The sequence below is a fragment of the Ctenocephalides felis genome, unplaced genomic scaffold, assembly GCF_003426905.1.
Source record: "Ctenocephalides felis isolate EL2017-DRISC unplaced genomic scaffold, ASM342690v1 CF-g0.4_SCAFFOLD_01604, whole genome shotgun sequence".
NCBI lineage: Eukaryota > Metazoa > Arthropoda > Insecta > Siphonaptera > Pulicidae > Ctenocephalides > Ctenocephalides felis.
This window is the reverse complement of record NW_020537758.1, coordinates 28,988,840-29,010,405: the sequence shown is the minus strand read 5'-3', so window position 1 is coordinate 29,010,405 and position 21,566 is coordinate 28,988,840.

Here is a 21,566-nt window from a genome sequence, read left to right as displayed (position 1 = left end):
ATTTTATTTGTAACATTTATTGCACCCTTAATATCGGCTAAAGGAAGAAATTACTTAATTTTAATGTTCACAACGTTTAAAGTGAGTCATGATATCAATAAATTATATCAGAAGATTAAGAATGTAATGAGAATATTCTGCATGTATTTATATATATATATATATATATATATATATATATATATATATAATGCATATTACCACGATCGGCAAGAGATAATAATAAAAATCTTAACCAGAGGCTAAAAATGTCCATTGACGTTTGTGTTCATTGGGAAATTGAACGCCATTTAATTAGCTCCTTTATTATTGTGATTAAACAGAGATTACATATACTAAAGCGTCTAAATAATTACAAGAAGACCTCCATCGACGGCTTAATGTGTATTTGTGCGCTGATTAAAAACAATTTAAAAACATATTGATGTAAGAGCTTCATACTTTATAATTATACGGGATTATATAAAACATCAAGCCAATCCTTACACATAAATTAAAATATATATATATATATATATATATATATATATATATATATGTGTATTTATTTATTTATTTATTTATTTTTCAAGATTCAATTACAATCTGTTTTATAAAATACAAAAAACATTTAGTAATTATGAGTGACAATATGTCATGTTATGACCAAAATAAAGTTTACCCATTGGCATCGCTTTTTGTGTGACATAATATATAATTTTCATTCATTTGTAGACATACGATATAGATATAAATTACAAATAAACTTGTAAAGCGCGTCAATTTTTTATACACCCAACAGTAATATATTGGGCTGTTGAAATGTATCATACTCTTAAAAAATTCTATAGATCAATTATTGTTAGTATTGAAAAAAATCAGTTATTTTATTCACACTTTATTGTTGAGATTTATTATAATTAAATGAATAACCATTTCAAGTTTGAAGTGGCAATTATTAGTTTAATTCTTTATTATGCATCTTTCTATAATCAGCAGTTAAATAGAAAGCAACAAAATATTATATCGTATAATTATTAACAATTGAAACAACGTGTCAGAATCGATTCCTGGTTTTTTCACAACAATTTTATATGTAATTCCAAGTTTTTAAGGATACAGTTGAGAAACCAAGTACATACATGGTATGAGCAATAAAAGTGATTACATTGATAAAGCAATTAGCTATAATGTGATAATGAACAGAAAAGTATCACTTTAATAGTCATCCTCAGCATAGACCACGGCGCGGCCACTTAGCGCCAGCCATCGCGCAATTATAAACTAGATCATATAAAGAAAGTTCACACGCACACACATGTGTAGATGCACCAATTTTTCACAGTTCCAATAAAAACTACCGACCTGTGTTTATAAACTATAATAATACTACAAAATTTTTACCTTGTATTTGTATATTAGAAACAATTATCAGCCCCACATGAAAAACAAATATTTGTCTTTGTATAATTATCTTGAAACATAATATTACAATGAAATCTAAATACAGCACTACAAAGATCATCTTCCAAATAAACATAGGGTAGAGTGGAGCTAAAGGTCCGCGGATAAAAAGGTCCGCCGACAATTTCTCAAATCCAAGTTAATAATTTTTGCCAACATTATGTGAAAGTAAAGGGAAAGAGATGTGTAACCAGCTATTACCTTGATTTTTACGACGTTGCTATTGTAAAATAATCAGTAATGTTTTTGGTTATGAGATTTGTTGTTTAGTTTAAGAAAATTTAATATATTTTTTAAATATACGTTATTTGTTTTATAAGATGTACTGCAAATTTTAAAATTAAAAAATAGTACATAAACAACAGTATATCAAAAATTAATCAAGTTAAAAAAAACGCGATTTTACAAGAGATAAATTAAATAAGTAGATATTAAACAATTTTGGTGATGAATATTTTTAGGAAATGCCAAATCAACGCACAGAGCGTTAAACAATCTTACCTCTGTAAACAATATACCCATGAAATTTATATTTTGCATTGGTTGAATAGCTATTATTTTGTAAAATACCTTAAAAATTAAAAAATAAGACATTGGACATGTTTGCTCCCTGGCCGTCCCAATTTAACCTGTCTCTGGGGCAAAAAGGACCAAGCAAAACTGAAAAACAGCAAACAAGACATTTCTGCAATTATCTGGGTATTTCACTGAACATTGTTAGATAGTTCTTTGCTTGATATGTGTTAATTGTTGTTATATAATAGGTTTGATTTTCACAATATAATTGCTTAAAGTTAAATGGACCTTTGTGCACCGCTCTAACCTATGTAAAATCTTACATATAGAAAAACTTACGAGTTTATGTAGATATGCATGTTTATACATGAATATGTATATTCATGTGAAAATTTATCTCAACGAGAAACGTAAAAGTATTTTATAATCACAACGGAACTTTTTAACGTGCAATGAAAGCACTCATAAATACAATGAAATGTGTGTACATTATATAGTTGATGCATTAACCCATACAACACGATGCTGGACGCATTCTTTCCTTCGTATTATGTGGGTACTGACAGCATTACGCTCTAAATTTCGTCTGTGGACATTACCAAATATGTTATAAACAAATGAATAAATAAACCAATTTACCGTAACTAACAAATAAATATTTACTTCAATTAACACCCCGCGTCCGTACATCTTAAACGCAAACAGATCAATTTTGGAATTGTTTGAAGTTAAGTTTTATTGAAACAGCAACGAACGCATGTGTATCACGACGATATGTAGAACGGTGGTAACTTTCTGTTTTAAAAGAATAATTGTATCTAATTATTACTGCAATTTACTGAAATATATGTCAGCTCATTACATATTGTTATGGGCGAATAAACAAAATATTTATATTATGAAATATCATATTTTTGAACTGATTGTTTTGGCGAACGTTTCCTGTATTTTTTTCTACACATACTAACAAATTTTACTAATATACAAATTATCAAAAACATCACTTATTAGCTATATATTGAGTTATGTTAGGCAGAAAATATAATTTATCACTTGAGAACAAAGTCCTCATCTACAAAACGGCTATCATCCCCATCTGGACATATGACATAAACTCTGGGGCTGTGCCAGTAAATCCAACACCAACATTATCCAGAGTTGTCAAAACAAAATTTACGTTTACTGACTAATTAATTCATGAACAAATATTATCAAGACGCTTAGCCTACAACAACAAACTGCGAATCCACATAAATCCAACCATCAAAATGTTGCCCAGACCCACAAGACGCCTGAAAAGGAAATAGCCTGTTGATCTACCGCTGCAATAAACAAATTTATGTCGATATATTTTTGCAGTATGCATTTTATTTAATCCATTGCAGAATAATCGTAATACACTTCTTACTAACTAGTTCAAAGAGCGCGAGTTCCTGCGCTTATTTATTTTCCGAAATGCATTTATGATTATAGAATTTATTATAATTTGATATATATACAAGACCAATATAATAACGGACGAAGACGTTAATCATTCAATACGATAAACGGATCATTAGAAAGTTGCTACACAAAATAGTTCGTGACTCGAGATTTATGAAAAGATGCATTGTGGTGCTACTCCTCGACATTGTTGTCCTAAATAAAAAAAATGTGTTAACAGAATACTTATCACATCACGACGAAAACATATGTGTACACTGCAGTAATAGCTCTATTTCCGTCAAGTCACTTTGGTATTGTTAGAAGCTCAAGTATTTATCCCTTAAGTTTAAGCGAAAAGCATAAATATAATATTCATAAATATTAAATAAGGTATTAAACATTCGAAAAAATTACTAAAGACATTAAAATTTGATAAAGATACGAATTGCTTATCGTTGTGCTTTAATCATATTCTTTTACTTAGTTTTAAGTGACCCAAAATCTAAACTCAATTATTATTTTACTTCATTTTTATTTTTCTAACAAACGACAAACAGTTTAAAAAAACTTTCGTTTTACTACTCACATTATGCACAAGTGTATAATTATTCGTTCATATAAATATTATTACTCATAACTTAATCATGAATAAAATGTAGGTAAAAAACTTGGATAAAGTTGGTCAATTGACAATTGGAAATACCGTTTAGTTACACAATAAAGATTTAGAAGTTTTAATTAAAGTTTAATAACCTATCAAAGATTTAGGATATAACACTCGAATATTTTTTTATCACATGATAACACATAGCATGACCTATAAATATAACCTATTTTTTAATTATGTAGATATTGGCTAATTTTTAAATATATATTTATATAATTATAACAGGATATAATTGAACGCAAGATACTATTACTTAATGCCATCTAAAAATATTTTTCTATATTTTCTGCTTCTTGCGTTTGATAATTTACAAAAATTTCATCGCCTTTCGATTAAAATTTTCCATCAGTTCTAAGAATGATCGAATGTTTCACTGTTTCGAATCGGAACAAATTCAATTACCAAATGAGATCTTGACAGTTGAAAAGGTTCATGATTCCTATTCAAACGTGATATTATTTACAGCCTCCAAGACGTCAGGTCTGTCTAGTATCACTCCTTGAAACTCTGTACAAATATTTGCCACAGTCAGTGGTATACCTTGATTACCTCAACCAGAGAACGCTCTCGAAAACAAGTTGTTACTGTATGATAAAAATCTTTTCGAATATTTTTGAGCAAGATTTGATATTGTTCGAACCACTCATAATTTTACCACATCTTTCATAATATTACAAATTAAAATTGTTTATATTTATAATCTTTGAAAACTCGATTAAATGCAGCTGATTAGATTACTAGATTTAATAGGCTTTAGCATTATATAACCAAGTTCAATTTCATTGATGCTGCAGTTATTTTGCGGTATTTTATTTGTATCAATTTAAATAATAAACTTAATAATTTTGAACTAGATAAAGTAGCCAATAAATATATATTTAGCCTAAGAATATATAGACAAGACAACCATGATTGCAATTAAAATTTAAGACGAATTAAATCAGAATATTTATATTTATAAAACCAAAGCTTATGATAATAATCGGGCAGTGAATAATTTAAAACAAATCTCATAGATATTCTATTTAGTGATTTTTCTTGAAAGCTGGCTATAAGCTAGATTAAAACAATCCATTATTGAAAAAGTATTGTTTATAAAATAGTGTTTCAGTTCTTTATAATGATGGTAGTAAAAATAAATAAAAATAAAATTGAATTTTTACTAGAAGTCATGAAATAAGTAATAAGGACATTCTTAATTCTTTTGTAATGAATTTGACCTAGCAACTTCCACGCTAGACCATTGGGATACATATTCTGTATGTATAAAATCTCAGTTACTGACCGAAATGACGTACAAATATTTATTCCTATAATCGATAATATCAATCAGTATGAATTATACCACATACAAAATACTTTAAAAAACGTTTTTAAATTACATTGTGGACTATAGGACAAGCTGTCACGTTTTTAATTTATGAAGCAGCAGTTTATTTGTTTTGTCGTGTCTTCTGTTTATTCATGAGCTCAACGAGATTTGTCTGTGACATTAATCTGGTATACTATTTCATGATTTAAATATTATTTTTATTAAGTGAACAATGATGGTAAAAAGCAACGGAAATAAGGTGTTAAATTTTCTATAATTAATTTTCAACTTTTGCTCAATCAATAATAATAATTATAGAAATAATAAATAAACTTCTATAATTTTTATTTGCAAGTTAATCTAATTCAGAATATTTGAATTATTTGCTAATAAATTGTTAGTATGTATTGAATTTATTAGTCAACAGGTAATGAAACTAGTGAAAATGAGATTAAGGTCTAAGAAAGACGTCAGTTTTTTAAGACCTGATCAATATTTTAATATTTTTACTTTTTTTGAAATGATAGAAAGTATTTTTGCATAATTATCATTTGTGATGTAGGTAATGCGATTTTAGTACTATGCTATTTTGTATGTATCAATAAACTCGAATATTATCAAAGCAATCGCTTATTTTTGTGTATAAAAGATCAACATTCATGATTTTTTTAGTTTTTGATAAACAATGCAGCCGTTAATTTGAATCACTGTTTTTTTTAGTATTTCGTAAAGACGTGCGCTCATATATCGTGTTACGATCGCCGCGGATCTTATCCTGACGTACGCCGAGGTATTTGAAGATTCTACTTCAAGATGTCACATTTGAAAAGCTATTTTCACAATTTCCCACAACTGGAAAATAATTATGACAATTTTGAGTGGCAGATCAATTGTCGAAATAATCATATTCATTAAATAAATTATATTGCTTCTAAATTTATATAATTAGAGCATGTTGAAAAGATATATTAATATTTATTTCAGATTTTTTTTAAAATTGTTTTAGTCAATACATTTTTATTACTGCATCTCTGACTGATTGATTTGAGTTTAGAGTTTTAGCTAATAGTCATTCGATATTTACTACATTGGAATTAGTGTTGTGTCTTCAACTTATGTACTAAATGCACTTTATAATATGGACTAAAGTGGACTTTTACCTATTAGTTCTGACATAGTAGGTATGCACTTTTTTCGAAGATTCAAAACGTTTACGTCTTTGCCACATTTATAAACCTATATATTATCGAATATTAGTTTTATTAATTTAAAATAAATAATGATCAACGGATCTTGTTTGAAAATCGAAAAAAATTGAAAAGTATTGTGTATATACTTAAATAGAAGTTAATTTAAGAAGTTTACAACCTTGCTCCAGTTCCGAGCTTTGAGCACTATATTTATTATTATTTGACCACTATAATTATTTGATTTTCAAGGAAAATATTTAGTGTCATTAAATACTTTATGTAGTAGGTACTACTGCATTTGGTGAAGTCGGCTCTACAATGTATGAAGTCACATTTGATTTTCGAATCACGTATGGACTCTCTGTACACATCTTGATACGTCATCACACTTACTGGCGAAATGAGACGTGCCTCTCTCGGCGTTTCGCACGGATCCGCGTGACTGAGCCCTGAATGAAAAAAATAACCATACCCAGTCCAACCTCATTCATATTATACTCTGATATAGATATCTCCAGTATTGCCTGGATGAAATGACACTGCTAGGACATGGGAATGTCAACAAGATTGTCTTCAGATGTTGTCATGTTGGCAACATGGACGGAATTCCACTTGCAGAAATTGTGATCTTTTGAGTGCGGATTCCATGAGCACTAATCTTATTATTGGTTAAAAAAAAGATAAAGGTCTTACGAGTGTTTAATATTAAATATGTTGATGAAATTTATCACATGTCTTGATGGGGAAGAAAAATTAGATTTTCTTCTATTCAATTCATTCCTAGTGCTTAATAGATGAGGCTTAGTAAAAACGACTAAAACGACTTTACTATGCTTGATAGTAACAAAATTTCTTGGCTAGGTTTGATTTTTCAGAATGGATATTCATAAAAATGACAGTTTGAATGCCATTAGCACGTCTAGGAGCATTTTATAATTGCATGTAATATATTAATTGATTTGAATTAATATCCGCTGAAATCAAAAAAGAGTTTGAAAATTCAGATTAGAAATAAATTAAAGGCATCTAAGTTTAACTATATAATTGGAATAATTTATGTTGATTTTATTAAATCAAACATTCCAACATTCATATTAATTGTATGTCTGATTTCATTAATATTGTTTATTATGCTTAGTTTTTCAGGATTGTTCATTCATCTTTTATTTTCTATAAATAATTTTATATAATGGTATTTCTATATTTTGTGAGACCTTACTGGCCAGACATTAACTTAAGATGATATATCGAAGTCTGTTATTGCCGAACCGCTCGCGTTCATGTTATTTGATGAAGCACGATTTATAAACGCCTTGCAATACAATGTTTCACGAAAGATGGTTTCAGTGAACAGCATATGGACCAGAAAGAAAAAATGAGTCGAAACAATCGTTAAAATAACAATTCATTCATCTGCTGAACGTGGAAAATGACGTCTCAAAGACTTTCCGATGCGCATGTTTGTTGTCGCAAAATCAAACCGAAAATTTTCTTAAACGCGACCTGTTTATTTGTACAACTTAACGTGTAATAATGTAGAAATCCAGTTTAGTATTTGTTTGAAGCTTTAGGTAATATTCCTAGTATTTTATTAATGATTCGTTTGCTAGATCTGAGAAAACTGTGATTATTTATTTTATTTGCAGGCGTTGCTATGAGCTATTGCATATGGTTTTCATATAATGTTTACGTTATAATACGAATATATGCTGTAATTATTGCAATGATTAATTATGTCATATTTATTTCGGTAAATTAATTTTTATTTGACTTGTATAAGCGTACCATCTGCATTAGTTTCACCGGAAAGATTGATAATTAGATGCTCTAGGGAATTGTGTTGCATCAAAATACTTAGAACTCTTTAAAGATATATTTCATTTTACACGTGAGAAATATAGGCTTATGCTGTAGCATTTTTAACTATATATAAAAATGAATGTATGTCTGTGTCCTATGAACTCAAACACTATGCATCCAAACTCAGTTAAATTTTGAGAAATTATTAGATATATCCCCGGGAAGGTTTTCGCATATTCTTATTAAATCCAAGTGGTAAGGGCTGGATACCCCTGATTTATTTCACATGTTCGATCTTTTTTTATTTTATTTTAATGCGTAATTAAGAAACACACAGCGCTAAATTCATTATAGTAATTACTTCACTTTTAATACATCTCAATAAATTTCAATTTGGAACACATATACATAAAAAATTATATTTCTAGTGCTGTTATCAAATATTAGGATTATGAGAAAAATAATTCAATTTGCTGTATAAAATTAGAATTAAACTATAAAAATAAATAATTGCAAACTGATTCTTTCAATTATAGTTAAAATAATATATTAAAAAAATATTACCTTGTATGTATAAAAACAATTATATAAAAATATTGAAATAAAAAAATGAAGTGATCGATTAAGATTTTTCCATGACAATGATACTATATTTAGCGAATAGATAGAATTACGGAAAAGACGAATTGAGAGTTTGTTTTCTTGACGAATGAGTTTCCGCGGATGGACGAGTGTTCAGGATCTCTTGTCAGCGTATGTCGGATCTTGCCATCAAAGTCAAAAATCGGTTCACACATAAATAGTTCAGTTCACCACATGTAGCTACTAAATGTCATAGAAGAGCTAAGCTTTATCTCAACTAACACGTTAGTACGCGGCCATTATTACCGCGCGCGATGCTTTTAATTTATAAACATTCAGTAAAACGTGCAGGGAGAACCAATCACTAGTTCGTCATTGACACATTATAACCCCTTTCTTGAATTTCAAGGATGAAAGTAACTTTTCTGGACAAATTAGTTCTGGTTTTCTATAATAACTACAAGAATAAGTCACTTTTCTCGACAAATTAGCTTTGGATTTCTATAATAATTTCATAAACAAAATTAGGTAATTTTAGTGATTTTGATTTTTAACATTGTAGAGGTAATAAAAAAATTAAATAATTTCCTTGAACTACTTAATTTTAATTTTTAGCTATAATTCACAAACATTACGTAAAAAATGCATGAAAAACCAATAACTCATGTTATTGTCCATTGTTACTAATTATATGTATATATATTAACTAAGTAAATAATATATATATATATTAACAACTGCATTCGAATTATTTTAAATATTTATATAGTAAGTAGTTTTAATTTAGCAATAGTTATTAAGTTAGTTTTTCAAGTTCAAATAATTGTTTTTATGGAAAAATTTATTAATGATGCTATAATATTAATATTATTATATATATATATATATATATATATATATATATGTATATATATTTTATTCTCTAGAATCATTAATATAAAAAGTGTATAATTAGTGCACATAAAACTAGTTAATTACGAAATATTATTATGCAATTTATTATTTTCTCAAAATATTGTTAACCTTGACACAAATTTAGGCGATGGCATACATATGTATGTATATATGTATGCATGTATTTATGTATATATATATATATATATATATATATATATATATATATATATAATCTATATATAACCATAAAAATCTAGTGAGAAATCATGTTTAGACGATTAGTTATTCAGAATTTGGGATGACTTACAAGGTCGCATTTGTCAACGCAGATGCAATGTTTACCTTTACAGCAATTACCATCTCTTCAATTTCGTTGACGTGATTCAATTATATATATTTTCATGACGCGAATCTAAATACATTATTTTGTGTTGAATTAATTTTTTTAAAGATGAACTAAAACAATTATAAAACAAAGTAAAAGCAAAAAAAAACAATTATAAAAAAAGTAAAAGACTGTCAATTGTGCTTATAAATAAAACAACTACGATTGAAATTATGGACTAATTAGTTGAAAATTGCCTGACTGGAGTTCAAAAACAAAACGAAGTGTCATGTAGATGCTTTATTCTTTCATCAAAAGCTTTAGAAGAAAGCAAGCTTTCATAAACCTTAATAGAAAGCATATAAATATATTTGTTAATAATATTTTTATTTTTGTATGATAATAGTACTTGGATTTATTTTTCTAAACATAATAAGTGTTTTTAAATTCACAAAGTAGCCAGTTTTCTATTACGTATGTTAAGATTAAGTTAAGCCCAATTTTTTTTATTCTTACGCTCTACTTCGATGGAAGGTAACCGCCGCCTCATGCGGGATTTTATTGGGAATTAGTACACACCATGTTCTCTTTTTTCAGGTCGGTGAGTGGTCAGAACCTGGCTCTAGAGCCCCATCGCGCCTGCAAAAAGGCGCGCAAATTGAAGGGGCGACTTGGCGAGGCTTGTCGCGGAGGCGCCGCTCTTATCGCCGCCGTTGCACGCGGTGCAGCCCTCGGCGGACGCGAGTGCGGACACCAATTCCGTGATCGTCGATGGAATTGCACTACGGACAGACGAAGTCTTAGACGGATTTTGATGAGAGGTTATTAGATTAAATTATATAATTTTTCGTGTCTTCGTAACAGAAAAGAGAGAAAAGATTTTGAATGCAATGATACTTAAAAAAATAGCTGACAAATACACAAGGCAGATGATTATTTTACTCCAATATATTTGAATTATATAATCTTTGCGATAATACTAATATGAAATGTCTCAAATCAGCATGTAATTTTCTAAATTGAGAACCACTTCCGACAGCACCCGGTGTCAATGCTAGCACGCGTTCAATAGATCGAGATGAGGGCATTTGAACACAAAACTTGTGGGTAGTTTGGTAGTTGACACATTTGTAAAACACCGGGTGGCCCACGGACCCCTGATGATTATTGTACTTGTACCTTTTTGTCCTTTTGCATAGGAAGTTTTTTCTTCTGCGCGTTTCTTTCTTCGGGAGCAATTTATCACGACCGAAGATACAAGCCGTTGACACACATAAATCCTAGACTTTATGGCCGGCTTTTGTGATAAAGGAGCGGTAAATAATATTTAGCTGACTCAATGTATGTAACTTGCGTGTGGTGGTTTTATTTAATAGCATATTAGTTCACGTGCTTAAAGTCAATAAATGTCCGAATGAATTTACATTTCGAAGAACCCAAATTGTTGATGCCTTCTTGCGAACACTCAAATTGATATATATATATATATATATATATATATATATATAATTTTAATGAATCACAATTACTTCCATAAATAACGTTTAATAAAAAAAATTTCAACTTTGCTTACAATCACAAATCACTACCTTTCCCACTTTCTCCAACTATCCACTATCTCATTCGACCCTTCTAAAATTTCACTTTTATTAAAGACCTTAGATTGATTACTAATTTACAAATTATTAACAATTAATCATTCCGGAGTCTAGTCATCATACAATTCTAAAAATACAAACGACATGGGTTCTTTGCCAGTAAAAGCGTTGACAAAATCACAACGCGGGTGGCGTTTATGACAATGCCAATTCTATTGTTGAAACTACCCAGGAAGCACAGTATATTTTACATTAACAATAGTTGGCTTTTGCAAAAGTCATCCTGTGAAGTGTACAAATAGACATGTTTCAAAAATTTGGCCTAGTCAATTTTATTAATGAATTTATGTACCACTCGTAATCTTACATTTGAAGTAGTTAAAAGTGGTAGTAAGTAGGGTTTATACAAAAACCGACATTTCAGAAAATCGGTTTTCGAATTTGAATTTTACTAAAAAAAAAGGTTTTAACCGGTTTTCGAATTTTATATAGAAAATAAAAGAATATTCAATAATAATTTATGCGCAAATATAGTGTAATTTAGAGCAGTATTTGACTGAATTTATTTATTGTTCAATTTTATAGATAGTAAACAAAATTATTTTAATTTTAATTAGTAGAACTAAAAAATAATAGTTTATCTTAATTAAATAACTTTGAAAATAATTATTCGTTAACATGCATCACATATAAGAAAATATTTTTATGATAGTGGAAGGAAAGTTGTCGAACAAATAAAAATAATACATTTTAAATAAAAAAATGCATTAAATTAAAAAAAATAATAAAAAAAATTAGATACATGTTGATACATACTAGTTAGTATCAATTTTACTTTAAAAAACAAGCTAAACTTGGGTATTGTCTGTTCCGAACAATTTTAATTAATTAATTTTAAACATTTTAATTGTTTTTTTGTTTAATAAAATATGATTTCAAAAATCTGAAAACGTCTATCGAATTGCTACTTAGACATGTCCTCTAATTACTCAAAAAAACTTCTGAATTAGAAAATACTCTCATACTTGCGACCGAATTATGCCTAATTATTTTTAAAGCCTGATATAATAATTCTTAAATTTCTTTCTAAAATAATAATTCTAAGTTTTTTGTTCTTTAATTTGTGACTTCTAGGATTCAAAACTTTTTTTTAAGTTTGAGTAGAGGAAGTTACTTCTTAAAGAAGAAGTCACACTGATTTAAATTTATATATATATATACACTGGTATAAAAATCTAAATTAATATATACAAAACCTTTCTGGGAACCATTGTAGACTGATAAGATATTAAATGCTATTGAACCGATATGACTTCAAATATCAAAACGCTTTCATCTATCTTTTATATTTGGCTATATTTGTCATTTTCCATTTATACAGTAAAAACCGACTTCTTTTTACTAAAAAGCCGGTTTTTGAATTCCATAATTTTCGCCAAAAAAACGGTTTTTAAAACCGGTTTTTGAAAACCGACAAACCCTAGTAGTAAGTTAAGAGATTAAAATCCATAAAATGCATTTTTTATTTACTCTAATGCTTTAAATAGGTGTTATTGTTTAATGTTGTATATCATTAAGACTATCAATAAATGTTTTTAATGTAGTAAACATTTGTAATTTACACTAATAAATCGGTTAGTTTTGTGATAAGATAAGGATTTTTATATAATTCGGTTTATATGTCAAAATCAATCAATATATTTAAATTACAATATTCACAATATCGACAAAACATTAGTTCGCTGCTGCCTGTCTTCAAAATGAATCTTCGTCTTGGTAGCATTATTTATTGTAGGTATGTCATCATACTATATTTAGCAGGGTTTCGTGGTATCTAGGAGTGTGTGCACTTTTTGGTGCATTACTTAATGCAGCGCACTTAATATTAGTGCGATTTGATAATTTTCATCGCAACATTATCTAATAAAATATTGGTTGGCTGTCCTTGTGAAAAATGCATTCTCGTCTTTGCAGCGTTTGTTCATTGTATTTCGTTATTGTAGTCAAGGAGCTGGTTAGCACCCAAGACACAATGGACCTCTGGCTGCTGCAATGTCCTCACACATTCACTCGGACCTTTGTGTGTATATTCGCGAAGTATTGCTATGTGCGGTTATGTCTTCTTGTGTTCGGAGATGACAATGGAAACATTACCGGGCGTTAAACGGTCTGAATGAACAACTAATATAGACACCCAAGTCGCGAAATGCCCGTTACTGAATTCCTCCCGTTTACAATGTTAAAAGACGATGATAAATAGGATGCGTTCAAGCAAGCATTTCTCATAGACGATTATTCGCTATGTGAGAATGTGTCGCCTTGGCAATGCTGCTGGCATGACAAAATTCCTTGTTCATTCACGATTAATAAAATATTGTTATAAAATTAAAAAGCAAAATTTTAAAATTAATAATATATTATTTGGTATCTAATTGAATTTATTTCAAAGATTGTTATATATTAGTTATGAAGTCCATATTATTATTCATATTTTTAATATCTAGATAATGTTTATTAACATTGAATATATCTTTGAATAGATTAGAGGCAATAAGAATTAATTGTAATTAATATAAGCTAATAAAAAGGTTTTTTTTTCAATATATTTAAAATATGTAGGAAATAGAGAGACACAAAGATTGTTTACATATTTTTCTAAAGTTTGTCATCTCTCCTGCCTGGCCCAACAGATCCAACATTTTTTTTCATTTCAAACGGATTTTTTCAAAATAATAATTAAATTATAGGAACGATTTTTTACAAAGATTTCATTCAATTTAATGTATATCTCGTAAAATTGCTCTTCTTTAACGTAATTTACTTTTTTATTTGTTATTTCTTATTGTTTTTACTTTTACCAATGTGTGAGATTATAGAGGTTATATAGAAAAACTTTTGAATTTAATTTAAAATTAACAATTCATCTTACAAAACAATCAAATAATGTATACCTAAAAATTATGTTCAGATGTTATAAACTAAATACTAGAGCTCAAGATGAAGAAAACTACCAATGAATAAAGTACTTTTGGCTTGAATATTAATACATTTGCATTCATCTCCTTATAGCAAAATCGTAAAAATTAAGGTTATAGCTGGTTACACGTCTTTCGTCTATTACGTTAATACAGTATCAATTGGATACTATTTTTACTAATTGATGATGGTCCATACCCGCGAACAATTAACCCCCGCAATAATTTAAATTAACTAAATTATTTTTGGTTATAAATTATTTAAGATAAAAATTCGAAAACGCAAATCATTTTGAATGTAAATCCTAATCTATTTCCAGAAATATATGACGCCACAAAAGCGTCCAAACCGCAAAACCCTGCTTTATTTATAAAACTCGCAACGTTAATAGGCGTAATTATTTCACGGTCTAATATGTAAACTAACCACCTCGGAATAATCGTCTTAAGTTACCCAAAAAAATAAAAAAATTAAATGAACTTGTTTACGAAATGGGAATGCACAGAATTTTCTTCAGAATGCATTGCGGAGCGCCACACGGCCACGGTAAGCTGGTTTCTTAATCTCTCGGACATAACTCCGGTAACCGAATTAGTAGTATGAGAGGAGGTGATTATACAGATCTTCGTTTTGATACCGAAAAACCGAACAGGTAGGCGCAACATTCGATAAACACCCATCTCGAATGCTTGTGAAGTGCCATCCACACGAGGAAGTTACACAAATGATCATTTTTTTAATAGTATATAAGTAAATTATTCTAACCTTTGTGAACAAAAAAAAATTAAAGTTTAATTTTTTTATTTTCTCGAAATAATAATCAAGATTTAATAATATCTTATAGGCTATTATTATTATATGAACATGAAAAAATTGGAAGTACTAATTTAGATTTCACTCCATTGAGAGAAAACTATTGTGGAAATGTTTATATAATAGATATTTATTTGTTTATAAATACATTGAATCCATCAGCGTATCAAAATATATAAACTAATTTGTCCAAAACATATATTTGTAATTTTTTTTCTATTTAAGCCCTATGATCTGTTGAGCTTTTCAATCTGTATTTAGATGGCGACCCAACGGTCAACCTATTTTTATTGGAGAATTTTTTTTATTAGATGGTGATCATTTATTATCTTGTTAGTTAAATGTAGCATGTAGCAATACTGAGGATGTTCTATTTTCACTTGGAAACATATTTTGGATCCATATTTCCAAGTGAAAATGGAAACTTTACTTTATGTTATCAAGTTCTTTGTGACGGGGATCGAACTTGAGCCTGATATGATTATTTATTAAAATTATTGAATTTAGCTTCAATACTTTCTGATATGTATTTGATAGCTAATTTTGCATCACCATATAAAATATTTAGGAAACGCTACTCTCTAAAAACTATTTTGTTCTTTTTCCATGTTATATTTTTTAATAAGGATTTCAATCATGCGTTGACAAAGTGATACGAATTTATTACTATACATTTGAAATAATTTTTCACTATTTTTTTTTTTACTGAATACGCTTCTTTACTGAGAAGTGTCTGTTGCTGAGTATTGAAACATTTAATCTAAAATGTTCCATTTCTTTAAGTTTTCTCATGTGGATATAGCTTACGATGAATTTAGTCCATCTGTAGACGAAGACAACCACTCTAGAAAACAAGCGCGACGATGTTTCTTTCTTATCAATATTACACTCATTACTTTTATGTTCACCTGATAATTAAATTAAGTTTTATCCGATGGACATTCTGTCCGTTGTGGGATAGTTATTTTAGATATTTTTAGTTATTTAGATCGCGTTGTGTGTGGCGCTAACTGATAACACCACAAAATTTACGACTTCCCAAATATGTCCTTTTGAGATAATTTCGATATAAGAGAAGAATTAAAAGAAATTTCTAAAAATTATAAATTGATTCCAGGTGCAATTAAATTATCGTAAAATACAATTGATGATCAGAGAAATTGATTGTGGTGGTTTTATCTGTTAAACCGTTCAATATATAATTGATAATTAAAAAGTAACAAAACGGTTAATTATTTTTTTGAATTTATCATATCCACTCTTCAAGTATTTATTTATCTTATTCCCAATTAATTTATATTTCTAACAAAGAATTGATCAAAATTTTTAAACTCGAGTTGAAACCTAAAATGTGATCTTAATAATTATTTAAAGTCACAAATATTAGAATTATAATGCAAAAAATTGAGAAAAACGAATATATAATTTTGATTGAAAAACTAATATGTATATATATATATATATATATATATATATATATATTGTATATATAATTTTGTAGTTAATGTCATATCAATTTTAACAAGATGCAAAAATAAATTTATATATTATTATTTATAATATATATATATATATATATATTATAAAAATAAAAAATAATATATATATATATATATATATATGATGAAAAACATACGTTTCGGGTCCTGATTTGACCCATCTTCAGTGCATACAAATAAATTTTGAAAAACAACACAGAGACACAAAATTGCACGAAAAAATAAATAAATGTGAAATAAAAAATTGATGAAACGTCTAGTTATGAAAAATTAAAAAAAAAGTAAAATTAAAATAAATGATATATTTTATTATAAAAAAGCTTATTCCAAACGAACATGTTGTTAGTTTGGAAATTGTATTACGAGTGTGTACGAGAGTAAAATGTGTGCGTTGACGCACTGAAGATGGGTCAAATCAGTACCCGAAACGTATGTTCTTAAAATAAAAACATTTTTCATTAAAACTGTTTTTTAATTACTGGATGGATGCCCAAGAAACAATTTCATTATATTATTTCATTATCTGAAGAAAAACCTCTCGCTTTATATATATATATATATATATATATATATATAATATGTATACATGCATACTTATTATTGTGCTTACCTTGCATGTACGTCTTATACTTACACAAATATAATAATTGGATCCCATAAAAAATCATCACTTTATGTAGTAAAGACCATCAAGATTAAAAGCAAGATACGCACAGTAATTTTAATTTGCTCTAAATGTTGATACACTTTCATACTAATTATGAACCTCATTATAATTATCTCCACATTAACGGAAACAATTTATTTTGATAGTCCTTTTATCGGAAGGAAACCTTAAGTTAATACACATGATTTTAAATCGTCTTATTTAAATTTAATTAAAGTCGTATAACTTGGGTATTTCTTTTGCGACCTTTGTTCATAAAAAATATACAGGGTTTCTATTCGAAATCTCGCCAATTATGACGGCTTTGGGTTTTCAAAATATGTACCGATATTCGATCATAAAAAGGTGTTGCCGAACCGAAAACACTATTTTTCATTTTGTTCGAAGCGCCGGGTATCATTAAATAATAGTCTTTTAAACTAGTCATTAAATTTGTAAGCTGTCAGAACAGTTTGCCATATTAATCACGCTTGAGCTTACCTCGGCAGGAGAGAAGGTGTTAGCAGGCGCGCTCAACACATTCGTCAAAGGGTAAAAAATATTAATAAAATGTAAAGGAAGACGAAATCTAAATGATATTTTTATTTGCCAAGCACGGAATTTTAAATGCATCAAAAATTATGTAATGTGATATATATTTTTATAAATGTTGCTGGTCTATAACATCTAATTCGGAGCGGCTAACGTCGAACACTAAAAAAGTAAACTTAACAAACTGTTATATGCCTTTGTGTATATTGTATATCATTAATGCTTATTGATAAATAATTTAGCAGTGTTATTATAAACATATTGAATTGAATAAAATAAAAATTGGATAAAGAAATATTTGTTTCAAATTTTTGTACGTTTCAAGACTAGATGTGATTTCACATTCAGCTAAAAGAAATTTACAATTTAAGGAAAAGTTTTAGAATGAATAATCTAACAACAAATGAGAATATTCAAGCCAAAACAAGGAGAAGTACATGTTACAAATACAACTAACACAACAATCACATGATACAACTACAGGAATTTCAAATACTTCAAATTGTTTTTGTCTTCCAAAAGCATAAACGAATACTCCAATCATGTAGGAATTTCTTTATTAAATAAATGAACAAAATAGGTCTTTTAATTATTTTTTAATTATCTTTATTATTGTAACACTTTAATTAAAATATGTTATTAATTCTTATTTAAATCCTTGTCAAGTTAAATATCCATGCTTCTATAATAGTGATTAGATTAATGCTATAATCTAATAAGTAATATAATATTACTTGATTTTGTAAAGAAAGTTCAGTGTAAAGTTTTCTTCAAGAAGATTCTTGATTTTTGTCTCTATATTAATACAATTTCAAATTGTTTATACATTGTTCATATTTCTGTAAAGAAAACATATAAAGTATTATACATCGTTAGAAAGGTCTCAAAATTCTTAGTTTTTTTCACTGCCAAATTTTGAGCACATTGATTAGCACCTGCATTTGGCGAGCACTGTTAGAAATCGTATAAGCATAATTAAGATGTGCTCTCACAAAGTCCGTTCGTGCTACGGCTCGGCAAGAAAGAAGCAAGGACGTGGGTGTTCTTTATATGTGGCGAATCTCGAAAACGTCGAACACGTAGACCCGGTCACATATGTATGTGTTTAAATCGAAATTTAAGTGTAGAGAGCGAACAGTGGGAAGCAAATAAGGCATAAATGCTTCAAGATAAAAATCCGATCGGGCAATAAACTAAGTGGAACTGCTGTCTTGATTTTTTATATCGCTTTTATGTGTGGTTGAATCTTTCGACATTGTGCATTTCATGACGTATCGAATTATCAATTTGCTCATGCATCGATATAAAACTTGATCTTTTCATTGTTTAAAGAGCTAATGTAAGAGTTTGATGATACATTGATCATATTTATTCAAAATTATTTTGGGTCAACCATAATTGAACAATAATATGTAGTAAGGAGGCTGGGTACGGTTGGGTAGGAGTACGGTAGTGACAGTCGCCATAACAGCTAAACAATACTGATTTTGAAATTTGGTCCAAAAGGAAAAAGATATTTGCATTGCATTTAGTCTGCCCCTTATACTAATATGATATGTAGACCCCGCTGCGTAGTTAAGTTTCTTTATTCAATTTCTTTTAATTGTAACTGTTATGTGTATACACGTAAATAATTTGTTTATTATTTTGCTATAAGTTAAACATTAGCAGTTGGGGGCCGTTCAAGTATTACGTAAGCACGATAGGGGGCGGGGGGGTTATTGATTTGCTTATTTTGCTTATTTTCAGTAAGAGAAATTTGCTCACTTTTGCTGACAAAGGGGGGGGGGGTAATAATTGTAATAAATCTGCTTACATAATACTTGAACGATCCCTTGGCAACGATGATTTGTTTTCAAAAATTTGTCCTTTTCGGATAAAATTAAACAGATAAAAAATCAAAACTAACTGAAACAAAATACGAAAAAAAGTGAAAGAAAAATTTAATACGAGAAAAAAAATCGGTGGCTGTACGAATGAATTTCATAATAACAACAATACCCAAGGTTGTTGAAATGATGCTGAACATTCTCACATACTTATCAAGAGAAACAACATAAAAATCAACGCAAGAAAACGTGCGTAATCCACAGAAAATCAGCAGTTAATATCTTACGCTTTGCACATATTTATAATCCTTTTAAACATTGGTCAAAGAATGTGAAGCATTGTAGAGCCCGCCGTGGCATAAACGGTTAAGGACATGGGCTAGCACAAACTATCCCCAGTTTCTATACCAACCACTGACAGATCGATATTAGATCTCAGATATAATCACAAGTGAAAATTGCAAATATAAAGTTATATTAATGTAACATTCAAAAAATGAAATAGATTTCAACTATTCTATTAGTAACAACTGATGCAGCTCAAACTATTACTATAAACTTACTATTTTTCTCTGTGGTTATAAATGGTTTAACGTATCAGCAATTAGCGTCTAAATACATTGATAAATAATTTATCAAATATATTGTTATTAAAAGGATATCTTTTACTTAACTTAAATCGTATCTCAGTAAAGGTCGAGATGAAAAAATAACGTTGTGAAAATTCAGTACTATTATAACGTAATATATAAATTTAATATTGTTTCCTATGGGTAACAAAAATTACAAAGTTTACAAAATTTAATATTATTTTGTTTGTAAATTTTCTAGATTATATATCGTGTATATATCGCTAAAATAAGTTTAAAGAATCTCAGAAATAGTAACATTGGACAATTGTACCTTCGGTTTTCTTTTTAATACCGAAGCTTCATCGTGAATAGTGGTATAGTTTTGTGCGCAAAACTCGTGCTCGGCTCCTATATATCAAGCCATCTCGCTGACAATGAGACAGTTCGGGCTGTCATCGCGCCTACCGTTAGATCCCTGGGAGATTGTGCTGCTCGTTGCTCTCTTGTCGTCGCACAATGCATTTCCCAGCACGAATCGTAAGTTTAATATAATGTATTGTTTTTGAATGTGCATGCGGGGCGAAATACAGATGAGTTTCTACTTTGCAAATTCATCTCATCTCGGCCCTTCGGAAAATACATATCCTCATCGCATCTTACATGAGATTCATTTGGCCAAACTAAAGCTTCGTCAACAATTGTGAAATGTAATTAGTAAGCTGTGTTCAATGATTTTTATAAGTTTTAAGATACTTATAAAATTATCCAACACAATATTTGAAATAAAATTTAATTGGTTATCTTTGTTATATGGCGTCGTTTTCTCGATTATTCCAAGAATACAATGCCATTTAATATAATAATATACAATAATATATTAAAGTAAACAATTTATTGACATTATTACTTATATGCAATTATGTT